Source organism: Sceloporus undulatus, chromosome 2, assembly GCF_019175285.1.
Source record: "Sceloporus undulatus isolate JIND9_A2432 ecotype Alabama chromosome 2, SceUnd_v1.1, whole genome shotgun sequence".
Classification (NCBI taxonomy): Eukaryota; Metazoa; Chordata; class Lepidosauria; order Squamata; family Phrynosomatidae; genus Sceloporus; species Sceloporus undulatus.
This window is the reverse complement of record NC_056523.1, coordinates 180,904,443-180,916,837: the sequence shown is the minus strand read 5'-3', so window position 1 is coordinate 180,916,837 and position 12,395 is coordinate 180,904,443.

The window sequence follows — 12,395 nt, the reverse complement described above, 5'->3', positions numbered from 1 at the left end:
TCATCACTGCTTGCTGTCCCTGTTTTTTATTCTCTTTTTCTTTCTTTCTCATTCTTTATCCTTCTTTTCTTTCCTTCATTTTTGCATGTGGGACGGCAATGTGACTCTAAAACAACTCCAAACCACAATAACACAAGTTCTACAAGTGGCCTATGCACTTTGCATGTTGGGAGTTGTAGTGGGCATCACTCAGTCTGACAGAGAGTATGGTTGTGGTGCAAACCACTCAAAATACTGGACATGATTCAGCACGGAGACCCATCTGAAGACTGGCTGAAACACACTAATGTGAAACACTGCTTCACATCAGAGCTAGGAAATATTAATGTCAAATCTAACATGTTTCTGTTACTGTGAATTCAAACATGTATTCCTAATTTTGAACTCAAAATTATGTGAATGAGTTCCATTAAATAGTTCATAATACAGTATGTTAGGCAAGTGTGGTATAATGGTTTGAGCATTGGACTAAGACACTGGGAAATCAGGGTTCGAATACTGGCTCAGCCATGAAATTCACAGGGTGACCTTGTGCATGCCACATTCTCTCAGCCTCAGAGGATGGCAATGGTAAACCCCCTTTGAAGTAATTTGCCCAGAGAACCTTATGATAGGCTTTAGGGTGTTACAGTATAAGTAAATGACTTGGAGGCACACAACAACAACAACAACAGTTAATATTGCTTTTAAAAAATGACTAAAAATCATCCAACACTCTCTGCCCTTTAAAACACAATGAATTAAAGCATAGGGAATTCTTAATTGTTACTCAACCTAGTAACACTATTTTCTTGTATTTATTAAAATAACTACAGTAGTTTTTTTTAAAAAAAACATTGTTAAAAAGTTTAACAGACGTGGGGCAACAAATTACTTTTTAACACATTATTGCAAAGAGTCTTCTCAAGATTCAAAACTCTAGAGAGACAGGAAAGGGCTGTACTGTACCTCAGTGATGTAGCATATGCTTTGGAGAAATTCCCAGGTTCAAATTCTGGTGCTTCTGAGGGTAGGGCTGGGAATCTTATCTTCAGTTCGGGAGAGTTGTTGCCTGCCGTTGCACAATGCTAAAATGAGATTTATTGAGTTGACTTGTGGCTGCATCTGTACTACAGAAATAATCCAGTTTAACATCACTTTAACTACCATGACTCAATGTGATGCAATCCTGTCAATTGTAGTTTGTTGTGACACCAGAAGGCTAAATATCTCACAAAACAAACATTCCCAGAATTCATTAGCATTGAACCATGGCAATTAAAGAGTGTCAAAATTGATTATTTCTGCAGTGCAGATGAGGGTGGTATCAAAGGAGTGGAGTGTGGAATATTTTTCTCAAGTAAAAGGGAGTATTAATGCAAAGTAATAACTAAGAAACGTAAGCACCTCTCACTCTTGCACACACAGACTCCAGCTTCAAAGCTCCTTGCAGCAAAAGGAACTGGAGTGGAGTGTGCATGTGTGTGTGTGTGTGTGTGTGTGTGTGTAAATGAATCTTTTTTATTCTTATGATTGTCAAATCTTCTTTGCCTTTGGCTTCAGAAGACAGTAAAAAAATTCAAAAGGTTCCCAGGAGCCTTTGTCAGCAACCCTATTTCAGAAGAGATCTCAACCACTTTTCTTCTTTGGCTTTTTCTCTCTCTGGGAGGCTGAAACCAGTGGGAAGGAAAGGCTCAGGGGGTGGACGGGAGCCTTTTCAGCAAGAGCCTACGTGGGATGCAAATACTTCACAATCCCATCCTTTCAACCCACATGACCCAGCTCTTTAATGCCAAATATTTTCTTAATAGCATAATTGTTGAGGCCCGGCCCACGCTCTGCCCACTGCTTTGCTCTTGGCTTGCTGCACCTGCCTTCCTTAGGGGATGGAGAATTTCACAGTCCCACAACTCAAGTGTGTGTGTGTGTCTGTGGATTACTCCAGAGACTGAGCAGATGCAAAGAACCAGGACAGCTCTCCTGAGCATATTGTGACCTGCCAGCTCTGACATGTAACCATGAGGTCATTCCCCACTCTATTTCTCTGTTACTCTTAACTCCCTTTGTTCCTGGGCTTCTTTGCAAAAAGGCCAGAGTTTGTACCTTGTTCCTGAATCATTGGGCCCTTGGTATCCGCTGGGGTTTGGTTCCAGGACCACCGTGGATACCAAATCTGTGGGTGATCAAGCCCTTTTTAAATACAATGGTATAATAAAATGGTGTTTCTTATATACAATGGCAAAATCAAGGTTTGCTTTTTGGAATGTATACATTCTGAAAACATTTTCAACCCATGAATCTGTGGATTAAAAAAAATCCATGAATATGGGGGGGCTGACTGTACAGCATGGAGATGCAGAAACAACCTGATAGAACTGAAATTTCTATAGCCAGTCCCACCTCTAGACAACCCAAAGTATACATCTCTTCAAAAGGACAGTATTCTGGTATGTATAGGGCAATGGTTCTCAAAAATTCAGGTATCCACGGCTTGAAAATATTCAATATAAATATATAAATTCTGAAAGGCAAACCACAATTTTGCCATTTGATAGAAGGCACAACATTTTACTATCCATTATATGTAATGGAACTTGAATGTCCAACAGATTTTGGCATCCATGGGGGGTCCTGGAACAAAGCCCCAGTGGATACCAAGGGCCGACTGTACATGCAGATTTTGCACACACCCGCAGCTCAGGTATATGAATAAAAATATTTTGTTTATTTAGTGTGCATATTTTCATTCACACACATTCATACATATTCATATTTTAAAATTTTGCAAGGAAATAGCTCCCTTCCTCCCTTAGCAGAGTCTCCAAGCCCTCTCCTTGCTTTTTTCTTCCCCTCCAGGACAGAAAAAATTTGGGGGGAGGAGCTATCAGGGCCTCCAAGTCTCATGCCCCTGTGAGCAACTCCTGCACCACCACCCCAGGGGTCCTGCCCCATAGTTTGCGAACCACTGGTATAGGAGAGAACATTGACTAGCACTAATGGTTGTAACACAGGCCCCGCTGTTAGGCAGAGTGAGAAAACGGCCTCAGGTGGCAGATGCTGCACTGGCAGAAACAACAGGGAAAGCCTCTGAAGCTGTTCCTCCTTAGTCCCCAGGCTCTTTCCTTCTGTTGGAGGGTAAAGTTGTGCATCCCATACAGCCTGGCCTACACAACTTCATTATCTGCTCCCTGATGCATGACCAGTGCTGCTGTTGCTGTGTGCCTTCAAGTTGTTTCTGGCTTATGGTTACCCTAAGGTGACCCTATTACATGGTTTTCTTGGCATGATCTATTCAGAGGAGGTTTGCCATTGCCTTCCCCTGAGGCTGAGAGCATGTGAATAGCCCAAGTTCATCGAGTGGGTTTTATGCCCAAGCTGGAAATCGAACCCTGGTCTCCGGAGTCACAGTCCAACACTCAAGCCATGCGTTGAAGTACAATTCAGCTGCCAATCCAGTTTGTTTCTGTACATGGAGTGCGGGAATAAATATCTTGCCCATTGCCTCAGGCTGGCAGCAAACTGCTTTGGCTGGCCTAGAATGGGATCTTTCTTCCCAACGCAATTTTATCAGGACTAAAGTAGGGAAGGAAAGGGTTAGGTTTCCCCTTTCCAACATGGAGCATTGGATGCAAGCTACAGGAAAACAGATTCCATCTCAAGATTAGGAGGACCTTCCTGACAGTAAGGGCTGTTCGACAGTGGAGTGTAGCCGAGTCTCCTTCCCTAGAGGTCTTTAAACAGAGGCTGAATGGCCATCTGTTACAAGGGGTGCTTCGAATGAGAGTTCCTGCATGGCAGAATGGGGTTGGACTGGATAACCCTTATAGTCTCTTCCAACTCCATGAGTCTATGATACTACGTTCCATAGTAATCCAAAATACTCTGCTGCTCTCTATATTCTGTACTCAATCACTAGATAAGCTGCTTTGAGTCCCATAAATCCAGTAAATTAATCTATCTAGATGCAACTTATCTAGATGCATATACTGAATTCATGAACATGCATAGGATGGTGCTTAGAACAGCATGCTGAGCTGCTTTTTGCAAGAGATTCCTCCTTCCCAACTCCAATTAGTTCAATCCATTGAGTAATCCAGTTATATCTGAATGCACTGAAGGAGCAGGGAATATCTCATTCCTTTACCTCTCTTACTGCATTGGCTGCATCTGCACTGCAGAAATAATCCACGTTGACGCCACTCTAACTGCCATGGGTCCATCCTATGGAATCCTGGGATCTGTCATTTGCTGCGGCACCAGAGCTCCCTGGAGATTATCACACAAAGGAGATCAGGGGTTTATTCTGTGAATATCACAGAAAAACCACGTAATTCTGCAAAACAACTTCACATGATGTCGCACAAAACCCGCCATTAAAGTGCATCTTTTTTTACTTTCGGCATTTCAGCGGCAATGCATTTCCGATACCACTTTGTTTGCGCAACTGCGTGTGATAATCATTTGTGCTATTACTCGACAGTTTTGCTTTATATTTGCAGGATGCTTTAAATGCACTTTAATCTCTCTTTAATGCCGAAATTAGCCCCAGTGTGATAACACTCCTCTGACAAAAAAAGGCTAATAAATGCCTCACAAAAAACTACAAAGCCCAGAATCCCCTATCATTGAGCCAGGGCAGTCAAAGTGGTGCCAAATCAGAATATTTCTGCAGTGTGGACGCATGCTCAAAATGTGGGGACCTTTGGGGAAATCCTTCCTGGGCAGAAGGCTGAAATGTAGGACGCCTGGTCACCCCACTGGGTGCATATACACACACACACACACACACACACACACCCTTGACACTCTTGCATTTCTACCCCTCTGGCTATTTCCAGAGCAGGACCCAGGAGGCGGAGGAAGAGCAGGTGGGCAGCTGTCCAGCAGCAGCAGCAGTAGGACACACTCCCTCAATGGAGAGTAGAGAGTGGAGTCTCCTTCCCTGGAGGTCTTTAAACAGAGGCTGGATGGCCATCTGTCAAAGGGGATGCTTTGATGGAGAGTTCCTGCATGGCAGAATGGGATTGGACTGGATCAGGGCCCTTCTTGGGGTCCCTTCCAACTCTAGGCTTCTAGGGAGCAAAAAGAAATAAAGGATGGGCTTTGTTGCCACTGATTGTCCTCCTCCTCCTCCTCCCCTTGGAGCCAGCAGCAGCAGCAACATGCCTCCTCCTCCTCCTGCTGCTGCTGCTGCTGCTGCTGCTGCTGCTGCTCTCGCGCCAGGCCCCCGCGTGGGCGGCAGGATGTGCGTCATCATCCCCGCGCGTGGGAAGCAGAGCAGGAGCCACGTGGAAAGGAGGAGGAGGAGGAGGAGAAGAGGGGCGCCTCAGAGGAAGGAAGGAAGGAAGGAAGGAGGGGGACTGGCTCTCTCTCTCGCTTGCAGAACGGATTTCCTGGAGAGAGAGACAGAGAGAGAGAGACACACACACACACACACACTCTATCTATTCACAGACACATTACATATATATATATACATATATATATACACACACACACACACACAATACACATGCATATATATACACACACACACTATACACAGGCACGCACACACACACACACACACACATATGACTGGGTTACCTCCTAATGACAGCTGTCCATCGGTGACAATCTGAGAAAAGAAAGAAGAAAAGAGATCCAATATTTGCAGGCATCTCTGGCAGCCTGGAGTACCCTTCCTCCATAGATTTGTTGTTGTTGTTGTTGTGTGTCTCTAAGTCATTTTTTATTTATGGCGACCCTAAGATTCGATCTAGTTGCACATTGGAAGCCTTCAAGAAGGCATTAAAAACCTACCTCTTCCAGTTAGCATACCCTCCCGATTCCCTCTAGAAAGTATTCCCCAACCAGATCAGACGACGACCATAATTGTTATCCCTACCATCCTAGTTACACTGTTTTTAAAAATTGAATTGCTGAGAACTGTTTTAGAATTGGTTTTAATATTGTATTTGACATGGGTCATAGAATTTTATTGTATGTACAAAGCTTTGATCTGAAAGGAAAAGCGGTATATAAATAAAAGCATTATTATTATTATTATGGCCATATCATGGGATTTTCTTGGCAAGTTTCTTCAGAGGGGGTCTGCCATGGCCATCCTCTGAGGCTTAGAGAATGTGACTTTCCTCAGATCCTCCGTATATACTTCTCTTTTCACTCATCATAAAGTTTCTGGAGTGGACAAAAGCAGGTGGATAGTTTTGACTTCCCAGCCCAGATATTTGGGGAGGAGAAAATGTTCTGTCTTGGAAAACCCAGTATTGTTATCCCACCTCCCATTGACAATGAAAATTGGAGTTGTTGTTGTGTACTTTGACAAAGTTCCCCATGACATTCTTGCAAACAAGCTGGTAAAATGTGGGCTAGACAAAGTAACTGTTAAATGGATCTGTAATTGGTTGACCGGCCGAACCCAAAGGGTGCTCAACAATGGCTCCTTTTCATCCTGGAGAGAAGTGACCAGTGGGGTCCCACAGGGCTCTGTCCTGGGCCCAGTGTTATTCAACATCTTTACCAATGACCTGGATGAAAGAATGGGGGGCATACTAATCAAATTTGTAGATGACACCAAATTAGGAGGAATAGCTAAGACCCCAGAGGACAGGATCAAGATTCAAAATGACCTGAATAGACTAGAAAGCTAGGCCAAAGCTAACAAAATGAAATTCAACACGGAGAAATGTAAGGTATTGCACTTAGGGCGGAAAAATAAAATGCACAGATATAGGATGGGTGACACCTGGCTGAATGAAACTACGTGTGAAAGGGATCTAGGAGTCCAAGTAGACCATAAGTTGAACATGAGTCAACAGTGTGATGCGGCAGCTAAAAAGGCTAATGCAATTCTAGGCTGCATCAATAAAAGTATAGTGTCTAGATCAAGAGAAGTAATAGTGCCACTGTATTCTGCTCTGGTCAGGCCCCACCTAGAATATTGTGTCCAGTTCTGGGCGCCACAATTCAGAAAGGACATTGAGAAACTGGAGCGTGTCCAAAGGAGGGCGACAAAAATGTTGAAGGGTCTGGAAACCATGCCCTATGAGGAACGACTTAGGGAGCTGGGGATGTTTAGCCTGGAGAAAAGAAGGTTAAGAGGTGATATGTTTAAATACTTGAAGGGATGTCACATTTCTGCTGCTCCAGAGAACAGGACCCAGAGCAATGGATGCAAGCTCCAGGAAAAGAGATTCCACCTCAACATCAGGAGGAACTTCCTGACAGTAAGGGCTGTTCAATAGTGGAACAAACTCCCTTGGAGTGTAGTGGAGTCTCCCTCCTTGGAGGTCTTTACGCAGAGGCTGGATGGCTATCTGTCTATGGGAGGGCTTTGAGATTTCCTGCATGGCAGGGGGTTGGACTCGATGGCCCTTGTGGTCTCTTCCAGCTCTATGATTCTATGATTCTACTTCTTCAAGTCATATTATATGCCCATATTCAAGCATGAAGAGCAGGGCTGGAGCCTTCTAGTGAGTTACAACTTCTTGTTGTGTGCCTTCAAGTCATTTCCAACTTATGGCCGCCCAAAGATGAACCTATCAAAGGAGTTTTCTGGGCAGGATTTGTTCAGAAGAGGTTTGCCCTTACCTTCTGAGGCTGAGAGAGTGTGACTTGCCCAAGATCACCCAGTGGATTTTATCATGACCAAGGTGGGGATCAAACACTGGTCTCCAGAGCCATAGTACAACACAGAAATCACTGTGCTGGACTGGCTTTCCATTATAACTCTTTCCATTACACCCATGGCTCTATGCTATGGGATCCTGGGATGTGTAGTTTGTTGTGGCACCAGAGCGCTCCAACAGGAGGCTAAACATCTACTAAACTACAAACTATAGAACTCAATAGCACTGAGCCATGGCAGTTAAAGGGGTGTCAAACTGCATTATTTCTGCAGTGTAGATGCAGCTGTAGTGGATAAGCAAAGCAAGAGCAGTTTGCAATGACCCTATAGTGTTGTCTGGTGTTAGTATCAATACAACAGGGCTAAGGATTACAGAAATATGGGATTCCCCCCCCCCCATGTTATTGTGCGTCTTCAAGTCATTTCCGACTTATGGTTACCCTAAGGAGATGGGGTTTTCTTGGCACATTTCTTCAGAAGGGGGTTGCTATTTCCATCCTATGCGGCTGAGAGAGTGTGACTTGCCAAAGGTCACCCAGTGGGATTACATGGCCAAGACAGGACTCGAACCCTGGCCTGCAGGGTCACAGTCCAACTCTCAAACCACTACACCACAGTGGCTTTTCAATAGCCCTGCTAAATGCACTTTACTTGGCAAATTTGCCCGTTTACTCTCTTAATATTCTTATGTCTGTGCCCTTGCATACTCTGGTGGCTGATTCCTGGGCTCGACCAGGCAAAGTGATTTACAGCAACATGCCTGCCATGCATTTATTCTATAGCAAAATGGATTGCCCTCCCTACTACCACAGTGGGTGCTCACCTTTTCGCATCCTTGCCCTGAAAGAGACACCACCACTAACAGCTTCTCCTTTAAGTGTGTCACATCACAATTTAAGAAACCACTGCTGGATGAATCAGGGATACCGGAGCCAAAGGCAGCATCTGGACTCCAGCCACACTGGTCTGCTTGCAAAACCTGTGATATGTGGAGGTGCCACTTATTCATCCTGATGCCTTGCTAAACTGACAAGGCATTTGTCATTGTATTTACTCAGAAGTAAGTCCTACTCTGTTTACTAGGGGTTAACTCCCAAGAGAGTGTGCACAGGTCGTCAGTCTGAGACCTGGCTCTCTCCATGCACAGGTGTGATCTTGTGTACCGACAAAGCCAGCAGCTCTATTTGCTACAGATGAGCAGGGCTTCTGATATTGCAGGCTGAAGACTTTCAAAAGGAAGGGATGGGGGGGGGGCATTACAGTGGGCCCTTGGTATCCATGCACATTCAAGTTCCATTAAATACAGTGGACGGTAAAATGGTGAGCCTTGTATAAAATGGCAAAATCAAGGTTTGCTTTTGCAATTATATATGTGTGTGTGTGTGTTAATATTTTCAAACTGGATGCTTGAATTCTTGGATAAAGAATCTGTGGATGAGGAGGGCTGACTAGTTTTAAAAAATAAAAGCTCTGCTGCATCAGTAGTAATAGGAGTTGCATCTGTTCAGTATCGAAGGAGGGATAGGAAGAAATGTTTGCAAGTGTGAGTCCTCAGAACCGGGGAGAGAAAAAGTGTGGCCCTCCAGAGATTGTTGGATGGCAGACCCCATCCACCCTAGTTATCAGAGCCACGTATGAGGGATGATGGGAGCTGCAATCCAACAACATCCAGAGGTTCTTAATCCAAGCTGTCCACAAACAGCTTCACAGAGTCCATGAATTTTTTCTTTTTTAATTTCTTTCCTGTTAGTTTAAAAATTGCTATGGTGAATTCTCTCTCTGTGTGAAATTATGTTGTTATTGTTTTAGTCCTCTCACACTGTGGCTTTTATCGCCTTTGTGTTACTGCTGTATATGATCCCATAATTGTACAATCAGCATTGACATCATGTTATGAGAAGGAAGACAATTCAGCAGATTATCAAGTGGAGTCTGTGGCCAAAAGAGGTTAGAAACCACTCCTCTAGAGATGCAAGAGACCCCCAATCCCAAGTCTGACTCTTGATATCCTATACCATGGGGGAAGGATTTGGTCATTCCCAGTGCAGAACAGTGATGAAAAGCAGGCCTAGAGATAGAAAAAGAAGGAGTGAATGTAGGAGAGAGGAATATCAACAATCTATGATATGCAGATGATACCATATTACTGGCAGAAAACATCACAAACCTAGGACAACTATTTAGGAAGATCAAGGAAGAAAGTGCAGTCAGCCTTAGTGCTGAACTTAAAGAAAACAAAAAAATAAGGACCACTACATAAATTCAACTAGAGAATGAGGAAATAGAAATAGTAAAAAAATTCTCATACCTGGGATCAAAAGTTGACCAGAATGGGAACTGCAGTCAAGAAATCAGAAGAAGACTAAGAACGGGAAAGGAGCTATGAAAGAATTAGAAAAAAATCTGAAGAGCAAAGCTGTAAAACTATGCATGAAAGTTAGAATCATCTAAGCCATATGTATGCCCTATTTTAGTCACCAACGCGCTTGTACAAAGCGCGGGATGCATCCTTCCTGAATCTTCATTTGAGAAGCAAAGCCAGAGAGAGAGAGAGAGATGTATGCCCTATTATCATGTACAGATATGAGAGATGGACAGTAAAGAAAGCAGATAGTTAGAAAATCAATTCTTTTGAAATGTGGTGCTGGAGAACAGTGCTAAGGATACCATGGATACACAAACAAACCATCACATGGATCCTAGAACAGGTAAAGCTGGAAATCTCCCTGGAAGCCAAGATGAAACCGAGGCTGCTGTATTTTGGTCACATCATGAGAATGCATGACTCATTAGAAAAGGAAATAATGCTAGGAAAGGTGGAGGGAAGCAGAAAGCGAGGAAGGCTACATGCTAGATGGATGGACTCTATTAAGCAGGGAACAGGTATGAATATGCAGGACCTAAGCAGAGCAGTGGAGGACAGGGGGTCTTGGAGATGTCTCATCCATAGGGTTGCCATGGGCTGAGATTGACTCAGGGTGGTTAACAACAACAAATAGGCAGGCAATGCATAGCATCAGCACTTGGGAAATCTATACTCTTCTCCCCTACTCCCACCTCAGTGGAAACCATATGTTACCCCTCAGGCCTCTCTGAATAGAAACCTTCTCTCAGCAGCTCATAGTGGTCAGGAGGATCCGGCACCCACAGAGCCAGCTTCTGCCTACGCCTTCCTTTGCATGCAAGGAACATCTCTCTGACTGACTTCCCTGGGCCTTTGCTGCAGAAAAAGTCAGGAGGTTCTTTTACACAGGAGGGCTTTGGAAGGTGGAAAAAATAAATGTGTGTGTGTGTGTGTTGAGGTTTGGGGGAGACACACAATGACTGGGTGGCACAAAAAGGAACAGAACTTCCGTTGGTACAAAACGCACAGTGGATACTTCCTTTGCCACAAAAAGGATCTAAAAATAAACCCAATCAACTCACAGCTGCAGGGGGAATATATAAATTTAGGATGGGCGAGAGCTGGGAGTCAAAGCTGAGAGGCTTCAGCACCAGAGATCTTATTTGTTGGGTGGCATAAAATGATGCGTGGGATTTGAGCTTTTTTTTTTTATAGTGGAAATGGAAAAATGGGCATTTAAGAATTATTTATCAGGCTATTTATATGACACCTCTTAGGCCTCCTTCAAGTTGTTTTTGAGGCTCCCTCCTGGATTACTAGACTCCTTTTGCCATAAAGCCCTGATTGCCACTCCCCTGACTTACCTAGGATATATATACACAAATGCATATGTTCTGCTATTCATGTGCTAAGGTACAGGCTGAGCTGTTTAAAAGTGAGGGGGGAAAGAAAGCCTAAATCTGGCAACTGGCCACTGCTATGCGCATGCAGCCAGACTTCAGGAACTATGCTACCTCTCTGCTTTCTCAGGCAATTAGACCTGTAATAGAGAGGGATGCGGGATAGAAAGGGGACCCATAGAAACCACCATCCCACACTGCCTCATGCCAAAGATAAGCATTGACTACAAGTGATTCAGTATCAACATGAAGTGGTAGAAACAAAACTCAATAAGGAAAATATTAACACACATTTTTAACTTTCCTATTATACAAAAGTCAAAAGTAAACTTCCTCCACGAAGATACTCACTGGGCCATGGACATAGTAGTAGTGTAACAATCCTATAACCATAGTTAACAATACTACAGTGGACCCTGACTAAGGTCAATTAAAAATTTTTAAATTTTTTTTATTAATGATAAACTAATTTCTCAAAACTGAACATTTTGATCCCTAACTCCTCATTTTGATTGCCAAATTCTCTCAAATCAGGATAGCTGGCCTGGTTTTTCCATGTTGTGTTAAGCCCAAAACCAACTGCAGAAATCATCCGGTTTGAGACCACTTTAACTACCCTGGCTCAGTGTTAGAGAATTCAGGGAACTGTAGTTTGGTGAAAAGAAGCATGGATTTACATTGATATACAGGGTGACCAAACTTAGTCCTCCATTTCCAGGACCTGTCCTACATTCCAGCCTTCTGTCCAGGAGGAATTCCAAATTGTCCTCCATTTTGAGCATGTCTAAGAAGCATGAGTTTACATTTAGATACAGGGTGTCCAGAGGCCCAAATTTCCCAGGATATGTCCTCCATTTCAACCTTCTTCTGTCCAGGAGGAAGACCATATAGATTTACATTTCTACAAAAGGTGACCAGCCATCCTCCATTTCAGCCTTCTGTCCAGGAGGAATGTCAAAAGGTCCTCCACTCTAGGCAGGACTAAGAAGCATGGGTTTATATTGACATACAGGCTGACCAGATTTGATCCTCCTTTCCCAGG